At 45.0% G+C, this 14,110-nt stretch overlaps 1 pseudogene; it reads right to left on the bottom strand.

Annotated features, from left to right (window-relative positions):
• Positions 1 to 13,550, bottom strand: part of LOC144166209 (uncharacterized) — a 32,064-nt pseudogene extending 18,514 nt beyond the window's left edge.
• Positions 13,551 to 14,110: the final 560 nt, after the last annotated feature.

The raw sequence follows: 14,110 nt of genomic DNA, 5'->3' as shown, positions 1-14,110 counted from the left end.
GGGTGCCAATTTCTGGCATTCAATGGCTATCACAGATATGTCTAAATAACAGCGTGATTAGCACTTAACGCATGCTCGCGTTAGCGGCGAGCTTCTTAAGATGAAGGGGTGACCACATGCTGTGACGGTGATAAGCGATGCCAAAAATGTAACTCAAAAGGTACAACAGCAGTGTGTACTGGGTGACAGCGACAAGCGAAAAAAAATTAATACACTGCCGCCAATGTCCTCTGTCGTCGTTGCTTGTCGCTACAGTTCACTGTATCACCGCTGCCGCTCGCTTGTGGGCTGCTTCTGGACGGCAAAAAGCGAACGAAGGTCCCAGCGGCCTGTTATATGCCGCCTAATACTGTTTGCCACCGCCGCCGCCCACACTACAGCCACTAAATAAGCTACGCTAGCCCACACTATCCGTTTTCTGCACACATTCAGTTACAATTTTCGCATCGCTCGTCGCCGCCGCTGCGTTTACTTACCCTGGAAGCATGCGCTGCCTTGGCCAGGTTCAATGAGGCAACATACATAGTTACTCGACAAGCCAGTATTTATTTGCCATTTAAAGCGTTCATTCAATTTCATAATGCTTTGCGCGCGTGCTTGAAGACTCACTTGTGGTAATAGCAGCGCCTATGAGTTTGTTTATATCTGCTTGGACAAAACAAATACGACGCGATTACATCATTCTTGCGTCTCTGTGTTGCATCTGCTTCACCTGCCAAAACGCATAGCATACGATAATAATACTGTATTGAGAGGAAGCAAGAACACAGTTTAAAACAATCTAAACAATTTTTTTAGCTAAATCTTTGATATAACAAAAAAATCATAGCAAACCTTACTCATTTTGAAGTCATCATCATCATCATCACCAGCCTGTCTACGACCACTGCAGGGCAAAGGCCTCTCCCATTATTCTCCAATTACCTCGGTCCTGTGCCAACTGTGACCAATTTATCCCCGCAAACGTCTTGATCTCATCTGCCCATCTAACTTTCTGCCGCACCCTGCAGCGCTTGCCTTCTCTAGGGATCCACTCTGTTACCCTTAAAGACCAGCGGTTATCTTGCCTTCGCATTACATGCCCTGCTCAAGTCCATTTCTTCTTCTTAATTTCTACTAATATGTCTTTAACACCAGTTTGCTCCCTGACCCACTCCGCTCTCTTCTTGTCCCTTAATGTTACACCTATCATTTTCCGCTCCATTGCCCGCTGAGTCGTTCTCAATTTAAGTTGAACCCTCTTAGTGAGCCTCCAAGTTTCTGCCCCGTAGGTGAGTACGTGTAAGATGCAGCTGTCATACACTTTCTTCTTCAACGACAATGGTAGGCTGCTATTCATTATCTGATAATGTCTGCCACATGCACCCTACCCCATTCTGATCCTTCTAATTATCTCTGCCTCATGGTTGGGATCTGGGGTCACAACTTGGCCTAAGTATATATATTCGCTTACCACTTCCACTGCCTCGCCATCTATCTCAAACTGCTGTGCTGTCCCGAGGTTATTGATCATTACTTTAGTTTTCTGCATATTAATTTTCAGGCCCACGGTTCTACTCTGTTCGCCCAGTGCGGAAAGCATGCTTTGCAATTCTTCCACCGAGTTACTTAGCAAGGCAACGCCATCAGCAAATCTGAGGTTACTGAGGTATTCTCCATTAACCCTTACTCCCACCTGTTCCCAATCCAACGTTCTGAATACTTCTTGTAAGCATGCTGTGAATAACATTGGAGAGATTGTGTCTCCTTGTCGGACACCCTTCCTTATAGGTATTTTACTGCTCTCCTTATGGAGGATGATAGCAGCTGTAGACCATTATAGATATCCTCTAGTATTCTTACATAATGCTCATCTACCCCCTGGTTCCATAATGCCTGAATGACTGCTAGGGTTTCGACCGAGTCAAATGCTTTCTCATAATCTATGAAGGCTATATATAGGGGTTGAGTATACTCAGCGCACTTCTCTATCACCTGATTGATTGTGTGAATATGGTCCATTGTTGAATAACCTTAACGGAACCCTGCTTGTTCTTTAGGTTGACTGAAGTCTAAGGTTGCAGAGATTCGGTTAGCGATTACCTTGGTAAATACCTTGTAGACGACTGACAGTAAGCTGATCGGCCTGTAGTTTTTCAAGTGTTTCATGTCGCCTTTCTTATGGATTAGGATGATGTTCGCGTTCTTCCAAGATTCCGGTACCATTGCGGTCATTAGGCATTGCGTATACAGGTTTGCCAGTTTTTCACATTTTGAAGTATGTAATATTTAAAAATAAATCCGGGATGGCCCGCTGTATCTGGTGGCGTGACCCGAAGGCAGCACTTCTGCTTTTTTTTTCTTCATAACCCCCAAATTTGTTTTGAAACATAAGCCCTCTACACAGTGTCTTATATAAAATAAAGTTTGTTAACAGCGGCACTTTTGGCAGCAATTTTTTAAACAAAAACTCAATTGGAGTAGCCCCAAAGTCTTTGCCGGCCATGCCACACCGAACTTCCGGCCGAACTACACACTATGGCGGCACTAGAGTGAACTAGAATAGGGGAGTGGCCCGAGCGGGCTGAGACAGCGTTGCTTTCGGCGTGCCGCGCGCCGTCGACCACCGCTAGGATGGCTAGGGGCGCTGGTGCGCGATCTCGCAGATAGTCAGCCGTGCCCGCGCTGTCGCCGCGGCCTTCAGACTAGACGAAACGTGGAAGGCAGTGGGTGCACATGCGTTCGGTGAAATCGAGTGCGTTCTGACGTGTTTTTTTTTTTCAAAACAGTGAAACAGTGTATTTCGTCAAGGACTGGCATGTGAGTTTATGATAGCTTCCTTGACATTTTGAGTGTGCTGTTGGCTAAGCAGCAGTGCGAACTTGGGTGCAGTGATCATTGTAAGGCTGTTGCGGCAGAGGTGAGCGCGTTTTACCTCATGACCCGCATTCACTTCTACATCAAAAGCATCAACAGAAGCAATTCAAAAAGACGGCAAAGTATACTAAACTATAGGCAAATGCTCGTACAACTGGACAAAAGTGCGAAATAAACTGTGCCCCCACACTAAAATGTAATCTGTTCTATCTCGTTCACATAATGTATATTATTTATATTGCAACCGTGTTTGAAAAAAAGTGAAGCTGTGCCATTAGCTATACACAACTTTGCTTAACATGTAACATGGCATAGTTGATAGATTTGTTAGTTAACATTAGTTACTATTCTTTTTTGATAGTAATTATAACAAGAAAAAACCACAAAATAATTTGTCTTTTGCCATGATAGCCCCTCTGATCTTTGAAAAATGGTGGACTCCTTGCCATATTGGTAAGTAGCAGTTAGTTCCGTTTTTGTGCTATGCGGTGGGTCTAAACTTCCTTTTAGGAGATGGGGGTGGGTGTCAACGTGCTTATTTGCGCACATGCGCTGAATAATACATCAGAATTGACTACGACACCTAGGCTAAAAAATTTGACACTCTTAAATGCTGCTATGCGAGCAATGATGTGTTTTTAGAACTGCGATGCTCTTCCCTGTGTAGGGACTGAACACCTGCCAGTTCGGGAAAACTAAGTAATTATCTTTCGTCAGGCTTGTTGCCTAACAGCGTGTTGCGGAGAACACAGGTGACAGTTCATTGACATTCAGGAGCGCCCGCGCCAGATATAAAGCTCGAGGTGAATCAAAATCGCAGATAGCGGATCGAACTAAGGTGCCTGCAACCAGAATGGCTCACCACATCGAGGCCGCAGTTCTCGTGAACGACCTGGAGCAGTAGTAAGTAAAGCAAAAGTTGCGTTTGGCCGCTTAGAATCTTGCTTAGCTTCTGAATGTCTTTGAAAGCAAAAAGAGAACGCGAGAAGATTGCAGTGCATGGCCAGACGCGTAGTCTCACTGCGCCAGACCAGCTGCGAAAGGGTGCAGTCGCGCCACCTGGCAATGTCGACGCCAACCGGAGTGGCTCGGCGCTGCCGCTCGGGACACTCCCTTATTCTAGTACACTCTAGGCGGCACTCATGTAGGCATGAGCGCCTTCGCCGAATCACGTTGACGCTAGCGCCAGATTCCACTCTAGGTGAGTTAGTGAGAAACTATGGTTTGTAGCGCGAGAACGAATTAATCAACAGCTTGAAGTGACATCACTTCGAGCTGTTGATCAATTTGTTCTCTGTCTACAAAAGACTAGCCGTTTCGTTAGCTCAGTTGGTAGAGCAACTGCTCCATTCAAGCAGTGGTCCCAAGTTGACATCCTGGACCAGGATGAATTTTTCTTCAACTGCAAAGTTTCTGAGGAATCTGTATAGCTTTCCCTTGTAGCCGTATGCTGCATTGAGGTGGATGTCAAACTTTCTTGCTGTGTGATCGTAGCTCTAGCTATCACGGGCACAACTAAAATTACATGTTTGTAGTGTATCCCCGATTATGTGCCTTTTTGGTGCTACTAGGGCCACCTTTAGTGAGGTAAAGACCTGAATCATTCAGTTTGTTGGGGATACATGCGCTTGCCTTGGATTCGGAGCGGTCCATGTCTAATGAATGCCTGCAGCCATTTGTAACCAATTATTTTAAAATCAATTGCTTTACTTTCTTTTGTGGCATTCCTTGTGCCTGCCATCTCTTGACCACGGTGACGCCAGATTTTCGGCCTTTTTTATTGCTTCTGTCACATAAAAAAGGCAATGGCAACAGAGGTGCACTGGGAGGAATGACAGTAAGAACCCATGAAAGAAAGAAAAGGGAAAGGAAAAACGTGATGTGGCCTGAAGAAGAGCATGAAGGGCACTGATATCGTGGGGTGAGATGTCAAATGTTTATTTATTTATTTATTTATTTATTTGTTTATTTATTTATTTATAAGATACTGCTGTCCGTACACCAAGCAGGTTGGCAAGTACAAAGTGTGTTACATTCAAAACAAAGCATTGAATGAAGGATACAAATTTACAAACGGTAATTAAACAAACCTGAGAAAAAAAAAGAGAAAAAAAAACCCAAGAACAAGAGAACATGTCTTGACAGAAAAAAACGCGGTCTGGCCATGACTAATTGGCTTAACCCAGCAACCTTCCCCCCTGACAAAAGCATTCCGGTATTTTGTTGCATCCATGGTATTTCCTGCAGCTCTCTCACAAGCAAGTGTGTTGTGAAATACACATCCTTCAGATTTTTTTTTTGCTGAGGGATTGTGCGCAGTAGCATAGTACGTAGGTAAAGGAAGTACCTTTGATTAGAAGTATTTAGAAACACCTAGGGATGTTCCAGCATATCTGAATAAAGAGGTACTTAGAGCTATTATGGGATCTAGAGAGATCCAGTACAATTACAAAAAAAACAGGCATACGCTTCTTTTGAAGTGATTTTAAGACCTCATTAATGATTAGGCCGTATTGGAAATTTCTGTGCTCATATACTTAAATTAGGTGGTGGCAGAAAACTTTGCCTCCACTGCGAGGTGACACCTCGTGTTCACTTAAAAATAGCACTACACTAACTTTGCAAAACTTTACTAGCTTTGTAGCTAGCTAGTAAAGCTTTAGCTCAAGCTTTACAAAGGGCCCAGTAAAGCGCATATATAAACTTTGTTTAGCTTTGTATCTCTACCCCCCAAGGTTTCTTTCATGCCCATTTGTGTCAACAGAAAACTGCCACGAACAAATAAAAGAAGTTATTGGCACCACCAGGAAACGAACCTGGAATTAATAGAAAAATGTAGAGAGAGCCCGTTGTCTTACCGATTGAGCTTCGAACCCATGCGGAGATGAGGGTGACAGATGACAGTGGCACCCACCGAGCACATCTGTGGCTTCCCCTGCCTTCTTGCTTACCGTATTTTCTCGCATATAACCCGCACCAAAAATTGAAAAAAAATTGTCCGAAAAGTGGGGGTGCGGGTTATCTGCGAATATTCTGGAAGCAGAGGTCGGCTTCACGGCAATGCACGGCCTACCATGCAGTCCGCATCTCCGTCGTCATCATCAGGTGCAAAGCCAATAAGAAGCCAACACAGGCCATAGACAGATCCCCTACATAGCGTGTTTATTCGGACTTTTCACACGCTTTGTTTGGTTTGGTCAACAGCGTCTGTTGCGGTGATTTGCGTACGCGTTGTAGCGAAGTTGTTGGGCCCCCAACTCAGGTGTGGCCAGTTTGCACCGTTGGTCAGCCGTGTCTGGTGAGGCACCATGAGTGGGTCTCGGCGTCAATCTTTCACCGCGAAAGAGAAGCTGAAGATCATAGCTGCTGCGGAGGAAATTGGTAACAGAGCTGCTGCGAGAAAGCACGACGTCAACGAGTCCTGCATTCGCGAATGGCGGAAGAAAAAGGCCTCTTTCGAAAGTGCACACAAGGAGAAGCGAGCATTTCGCGGCCCGAAGACTGGCGCGTACCCCCTTCTTGAGACGCAGCTTGTCAAATTCATTGAGGAGCAGAGGAGTCGTGGCCACGCTGTGTCCACGGAGATGGCACAGATGGAAGCTCTGAGGTTGGCCCGGGAGATGAACATCCCACGCGAGTTTCGTGCGAGCCGTGGATGGCTCCAGCGATTCATGGCCAGGCACGGATTTTCGATGCGGCGGCGAACGACCATGTGCCAGCGGCTTCCCAACGCCTACGAGGAGAAGCTGATGAACTATCAACGTTACGTCATCGGGCTCAGGAAGGAGCACAACTACTTGCTCTCCCAGGTGGGAAATGCCGACCAAACGCCCGTGTACTTCGAGATGCCCATGGACACTACTTTGCAGAAAAAGGGCTCAAAATCTGTGAGCGTGCTGACGGGCGGAAACACCAAGCTGCGCTGCACCGTAATGTTGTGCGCTTTGGCGGACGGCACCAAACTGCGCCCGTATGTAATCTTCAAGCGCAAAACGCTACCCAGTACCCCACTGCCACCAGGGATTGTTGTGCGGGCCGAAGATAACGCTTGGATGAATAGTGACCTTGTCGGTGACTGGCTTCGCACGATCTGGGAGAGAAGGCCAGGAGCCATGTTGGCACGGCGGTCGATGCTGGTGCTGGACTCGTTCCGAGGCCACTGCACTGACGCAGTGAAAGCGCGCCTCGCCGACAACCGCACGGACCTCGTGACCATACCCGGTGGCATGACTTCCAAGCTCCAGCCACTGGACGTGTGCCTAAATAAGCCATTCAAGGCGCACGTGAAGCGGCTGTATGCCGAATGGATGGCCGACGGCCTTTACGCCCTCACACCGACGGGACGCGTGCGGAGGCCACACATTCCGCTGCTGTGCCAGTGGATCGTGGATGCGTGGGGGGCGATTCCAGCCGACATGGTGCGCAAAAGCTTCAAGAAGTGCGCCATCAGCAATTCCTTAGATAGCACCGAAGACGACTGCGTCTTTGAGAGCGGCGACGAAGCCTCGGATTGCAGCACCGACAGTGGCGAGTCTGGCGATGATTGACTGAACTGACTGAACCGGAATCGGCGCTGAGAACGTTGCGGCGATCATTTCGAAATAAAGTTCACCTGTAAACGAGATTGTGACTGTGCAATTGTGACTTCCTAGACCAGTTTTTTTTAGGTAAGCATGCGGGTTATACGCGAGGATTTTTTTTCTTTTTTCGGGGAGTTCAAAGTTAGGGGTGCGGGTTATATGCGAGAAAATACGGTAATGACGTGTGAGAGCATCATGCGACATCTCATGCCGCTGTACGCTGCCCATGGCACATGTACAGCTGTGTGCGGGCCTTGTGCATACGCCAAGTGCGAGTAAAAATTGGAGGAAGCTCACGTGAGCTGTGATTAAGTGCATGTCACTTGTCTCTGGTTTCACTTGTAGAGCCACGTGTGGGAATTCAAGTGACGTCGCATGGGTAATCATGTGGGTGTCATTTGCAGCTTCCCTTTACCTTCAGAGGTTGGATTGGCACGCACTTTTTTTCTGGAAGGTTACAATTGTCAGGAACTCCTTGTAAACATTTGATGGGGAGGGACCCTGGTATACTAGGATTTTGGGGGCACACCTGAGTGCTTCCCCTCACGATAAGAGCTTTGCGTAGTGTGATTACACTTTCTGTGGGTTGGTAAGACATCTGCTATTGTAATTCTGCAAGGGATAATTATTGCTAATGCTGCAAAGAAACGAGTGCTCTTAAATATGTTGCATTCATTTTAGAAAGGGGCCATTTGTTTTACTTTCACACTTCAGACACAAGCTGCAGTGTGACAGCCCAAGCCAAGACTGCCCGAGCAAAGACTGCCCAAGCCAAGACTGCCCAAGCCAAGACTGCCCAAGCCAAGACTGCCCAAGCAAAGGCAGCCTAAGCCAAGGCAGCCCAAGCAAAGACAGCCCAAGACAACCCACCTTTGTATACATTTGTTTTCATGGTGCCCTAAACAATTCACTTGAGTGGAATCATTTAGTCACGTAAATTTGTGCTCTTTTTGTAATCACCGTTCACTCATTTCTATATATCACCTTTTTCTACTCTTTCCCATCATAAACAAGGTGGAATTTTATTGTATAAATTTGGAGTGCACTCGTAACCACCATTCAATCATTTGTGTTTCTCAGCTTTTTTGTGTTATAGTTCCCCAATCATTTCTCTGTTATTTAAGGTCACAGCTGTTCTTCTAACCATCATTCAATCACTCTGTGCTTCGAAGCTTTTTTTTTTGTTTTCTTGCTTTCAAACATTTCACTAGGTGTGAATTTTTAGTCGTGTAAATTTCTCTGGTATCTACCATTCGATCATTTCTGTGTGCACATTTTTTTCTTGCATTGTTTTTGCAGCATTCTACTTTGTGTGAAATATTGAAGTCGTGTAACTTTTTACTGTACTCCCAACCACGATTCAATCATTTGTGTGTTTATAAGCTTTTTTAAATTGTTTTATTGGTCTCCTACCATTTTACAAGGTGTAAATTATTTAAAGCGTAAATTTCTGCTGTTCTAATAGTAACCACCATTTAATCATTTCTGTGCTTCCAAGCATTTTTATTGTTTTATTGTTCCTCAATCATATTACTAGGTGTTATGTTCATGTCGTAACTGAGTTGCCACATTTTTTCTTTGTTCCCAAAGTATATCGCTTTGTGTAAAGTATTGAAGTAGTGTAACTTTGTGCTGAATTCCTAACCACTACTCAATAATTTCTTTGTTTCCAAAGTTTTTTTCTTGTCCTGCTAGTTCACTAGGTGTAAATTATTTAGTCACGTAAATTATACTGCTCTTGTAACCACCGTACAATCATTTCTGTATATACAAGTTTTTTCTAGTGTTCATAACCATTTCCCTAGATGTGAGTTTATTTAAAGTCACTTATATTATCTGGCACTCACAATTACCACTCAATCACTTTGTTTTCTACCTGCTATTGCTTTATTGCTTCTCATTTTTTTACACTAGCTGTGAATTATTTAGTTACATTAATTTGTCTTGCTCTTGTGACCATGTACCATTCAATCATTTGTGTCGTTCCACATACTTTTTTTTGCTTTGTTTTCTAACCATTTCACTTAGTGCGAGATATTTTAAGTTATATAACTGTCTTGTTTTTGTAACCTGGGTTGATGTTTGCTTTCTTTACTATTTTTTGGCAATCTGTGTGCCTTATTTAATGTCGTGCAAATTTGTGTTATTCTTGTTATAAAATCTGTACTCTTTAAGCCAAGGCAGATATATATATAGCATCAAAACTGGTTGTGTTGCAAAACCATATTGCATAATTTTGAAGTAAATATAAACTGTTTTACCTGAACTGTTTTGTTTTATGTGTACTTTGAAAGCTTTCTTTTGGCCGAGCTTTACAGCTAGCTTGGCAAGACCATCATTTTAATTAGTTTCTAATTGTATCTCTAATAGTTTTTTTACAGAAGGCCAGTGCAGCCGTGCTGTGTGGTCTGTACCTGGAATGCGATTACACTAGGTTCCCTTAGTGTCAAGGGCACTTGTGCTGATTAGGGCTGGTTTGCTGTTACTTGGTGCCACTTGTTTTCGATGCAACATTTCTTGTTTGGAGCTGTGATTTGTGTGCTTCTGCAAGGAGTTTATGTCAGCTTAGCTCTTCACATGAGACTTCAAGTAGTATGCAACACTTCGTAAGTGTAATCACATTACTCTAGTAACCAGGCACCAAGTAACAATAAACAGTGCTGAATGAAGGCATGTATTTGAAGCACAAGTGCCCACGACACGTAGGCAACCTCGCAAAGAGGGCTGGCCAAGCTCATAAATAATGTATAAAGAATGTAAATTTAATGCATACAGGTTCATCTCGACAATATCGTACTAACGTAGACTAGATGGGGATTTAACAAAGCAATGTCTGTGCCAAAGACAGCAAAACAATGTAGAGTAGACGTACCACTAAGGTAACGTCCCGTAAACAGCTTATAAAAGTATCATGAGACGTCTATAGTACGTCATCCTTCGTGTGATTCGGACGGGTTTTTTGCAGTTGTAGGAACGTTGAGTATATGTAAGTCCGACCCGAACGGTACGTCTCCTGGACATCTGCAACGTCGATTGCTGACATCTCCAGGATATCTACAGAACGTAACGCGGTTTGCTGGGCATGATCAGGCGAGTTGCCACAAAGAAGCGATGCCTCAAGCGATCTGATACCTTTCGATTACCTCAAGCTTTTATCATCTCGAGAATCAGTTACGTCAACCCCCTGTGTCCTTCTCGGCAAAGAAGACATAAAAATGCTTCATATAATGATTAGAAAGGTGGTTGAGCAAGCCATTGGTCTTTGCATGAGTACGTTCACAGAGAGTCTGCTTAGCACGGAGTTCAACAACACGGTGGATAAGTGGATAGAGGGACATCTTTCTATCCAAAAGCTCGGAATGAGCGGAACTGTGGCAGGTCGCCGCATTCTTCACCAGGTAAACCGGGCAGCACAGAATATCACTCCACTTGGTGTACTCCTGGACGTCTTGCGACAAGAACTAAACTTGCTCCCTTTCCTTAGAAATATGAGCCCCTCACACGACGACGATAGCCGACAGCACGGGATCAAGCGCTCAACACCACCATCGGTAGAGATCATGCACTTATTCACACGGACGCTTCCAAACATCGAAGACAGCAGTACGCTATCATCGTGGCTACCTCCAGAACCAACCTTCTTGCTTGTGCCTCACTCAAGACCGAAGACATGACGGCAGCAGAAAGGCAGCCATCGCCTTCGCTCTCACTCAACCAGGGGTTCGTATGGTATGACCGATTCCCAACAAGCCCACCGGAATTACTAGTCGGGTTTGGTGTGCCGACATGCACTGTGTAGGCTAAGAAACCACTCCCCAAACGCTTCCATGGAGGGCACCGAATACGCCCTCCAAGTCTGCACTTTTACCCCTCTTTTATAGAGCTGCACAAGGACAGTTACCCGCTTGTCTCGTTCAAGGACATAACCCAGCATTATCGCCTTCTGAGACACACCCTACCTTCGACTTACCCGGACCTTTCCATTGAACAACAAACTACCCTACGGCTCATACAATCCGGTTCCTTCCCACACCCGACGCATCTTCACTTAATGTACCCGGATCGCTACGACGCTGAATGTAAATTTTGCTCAGAAGCAGGAACACTCTGCCACATAATCGGGGTGGGCGACTTTAGCCCTGGGCACCCTCCTCTAATTCCGTCAACTACCAAACAAGAGCAATGGGACATGCCTACCCAGCTTCAGCAGGTGGACAGAGCACCAGCGGCGTGGACTGAATATGGTCTACAGTGAAGAGAGAACCACTTTCCTGGGCCGCACTCTGGGCCGTTCAGTAATCTGAATAGAAGTATTTCCTCCTTCATGTCTCCCTCCTTCTCCTCCACTATCTCATCCTCCTTGCTTCGCCACTGGTCTCGTCGCCTCGATGATACAGATGTACAAATAAATACTCAATTATCTGAGCGAAACCAAGTGAAGCGACTTAAAATCGTTGAAGAAGGCTGGTATATAGGAACAAGTTCATTATGCGTGATGTGATAGAAGCTTGAAAAACTTGACATCTCACAAAACCCAAAGACACGCTCCATAGAAAACATCTGGTTGTCGGCCAACTAGTGTGATGGGTGTTGCTGGATGTATTGTCTGTACATTTCGGGAAAATATTTGTGTCATGTGGTGTCAACTGCCTTGCATCGAATGAGTATGTGAACTACGGATAAGAACTTTTCGCACCTCCTGCTCGGGGGACCTTAAGATCCCCCGAGTTGATACGAGTGCTTTGCGTGGGGGTTCCCTATCCGTAGCCTAGCCAAGACGACGTTTGTGTATCTGTCGCGTTTGTCGGCGTTGTATGGTCCCCAGAGTGGTTTTACCATGTGTAATTTGTTCTCGGTTTGTGCCCTCTACTCCTTTTGGCATTTATTGCGAAGGTGTTGTCTTGTGTTGTGGCTTGAGGTCAGTGTAGGGTACTGTTGTTAGGTGTACTGTACTCAGGAATGTCGCAGAAGCGGCCTTTAAATCAGTTTTGTAATTTCCGGCAATCTGAGAGTGGCCTTGAACCCAGCAGAAAGTTATTTCCAGGTTTTATGCGTATGCAGATATATTAGCATCAAAAACAAGATTGATGACAAAGTTTTTAAGACGCTTTCCAGATGCAGGCGCGCGTACAATGCTAATAAAGTCCGTGTAAACGGTGCACTTTAAAATTCAAAGTTGGAGAATGTGATTCGAGACAATTAAAATACCGCAATATTTCGGCTATGAATATAGTGATAGAAAGCTTCATCGTTTTGCTGACATGCAAGTTTGGCCCATGCGCAGCACAATACACAGCAGTTGCAGTTACGGATGCATCACTGTGAAACTCAGCACACCGTTACTTGTCCTGGAGTAAAAATTAATGCTGCCGAATCTCAAATGTCGGTGTCCTGTTTCCATGAAGTTGGGTGAAAAACATATCACATGACACAAGGCGGAGGTGCCATGGTAGAATAAAATGCATGATTAGTGTTTTGTGGATGTGTGATTCGTTTAGAGCTTTGCTTTCCAACCGCATTCACAGGGGGAATGGGCGCGCTTTTTTTATCACTTTTTTATTAGTTGGTTCGGCAAGTCTATGGATTTCTAGGTTAAGACGTCTGCTGTATTGATCAAGCTTATTCGCTTCTTGCCTAAGCATTTCCACTTCTCGTTCGTTTGTCTGTGCTTGGAGTTTTTCCACCCGCTTTCTTAATCTGCTGATGTCAGCATTTTGACGCTTCATATTCGCATTCGCCTCAACACACTTACTTGACATTTCCTGCACTGACCTTTCACTGGCATATACCGTGGCAGCAACGCCTTCCAGACAGTCTACTTGTGATTTCACCGTAAGTAATAAAGACAATTTTCTGTGAATTTCACCCATTGCCTTCGTAAGGTTCATTCCGTTTTCTGTTTTTTCGGGTTAAGTGCTCTGGCTGCTTCGATGTTTTACATTTTTACATGTTGCACTGTTCCATGTGTTCTTCGCAGCTGCATATTTCTTTTTGCAGTCTTCTTCTGTAACTCCTGAGCATGAACCTACATGATAACGGTATTTACAATCCGAGCACAGCAAATGTGTCGTGTTCCTTTACAGATTCGTTACAAGAAATACAGGTGTCAGCCATGTTAGTTATTCAGGAACAGTGGCAACCGTATGATCAACTGGCACGCTAGCTTTTACAAACAGGTAAGCACTAACCTGGGAAAAGGATGACGGAAATTTATGAGCCAGTAGATTAACCACACGGTGCCACTGTTGCTGAATATGCGTGTAGGGCCAAGTTTCAAGCAGCCGACCCGACGGAGGGCTGGACGGCAAATCGGGTGGGAGAGGAATCGAGGGGGGCTTTGAACGGAAACAAAATAGGGAATTGTCAACATTATTTGGCAATAATCTGGGTAAGTGTAAAGATGGTGGACAATTCCACTGGAAGCGATGAATTCTCTGTTCTTGTCTCGCTGTCTAACTCTATTTGCGGACAAAACTGGCGTGTCGGCATTCAGATTTTTAGTGACGACCCCTGCAATAAAAGATACCCAACAGAGTCAGTCATGATCGTATGTAAATATTCGGGGCCGCGCGCCGTGCATGTGGCTGTGTTATATTAGGCAAATATAGAAGTACACATCTCTGCATAAAGCGGGAGTGCGATTTGGTGCTTGTTTTGCGTCCTTTAAAAGCGCT

Source organism: Haemaphysalis longicornis, unplaced genomic scaffold (genome assembly GCF_048455015.1).
Source record: "Haemaphysalis longicornis isolate Haplotype H1 unplaced genomic scaffold, Haemaphysalis longicornis Haplotype H1 scaffold_16, whole genome shotgun sequence".
Lineage (NCBI taxonomy): Eukaryota > Metazoa > Arthropoda > Arachnida > Ixodida > Ixodidae > Haemaphysalis > Haemaphysalis longicornis.
The sequence above is the reverse complement of the archived record's forward strand: the minus strand, read 5'-3'. Positions and strand labels throughout refer to the sequence as shown.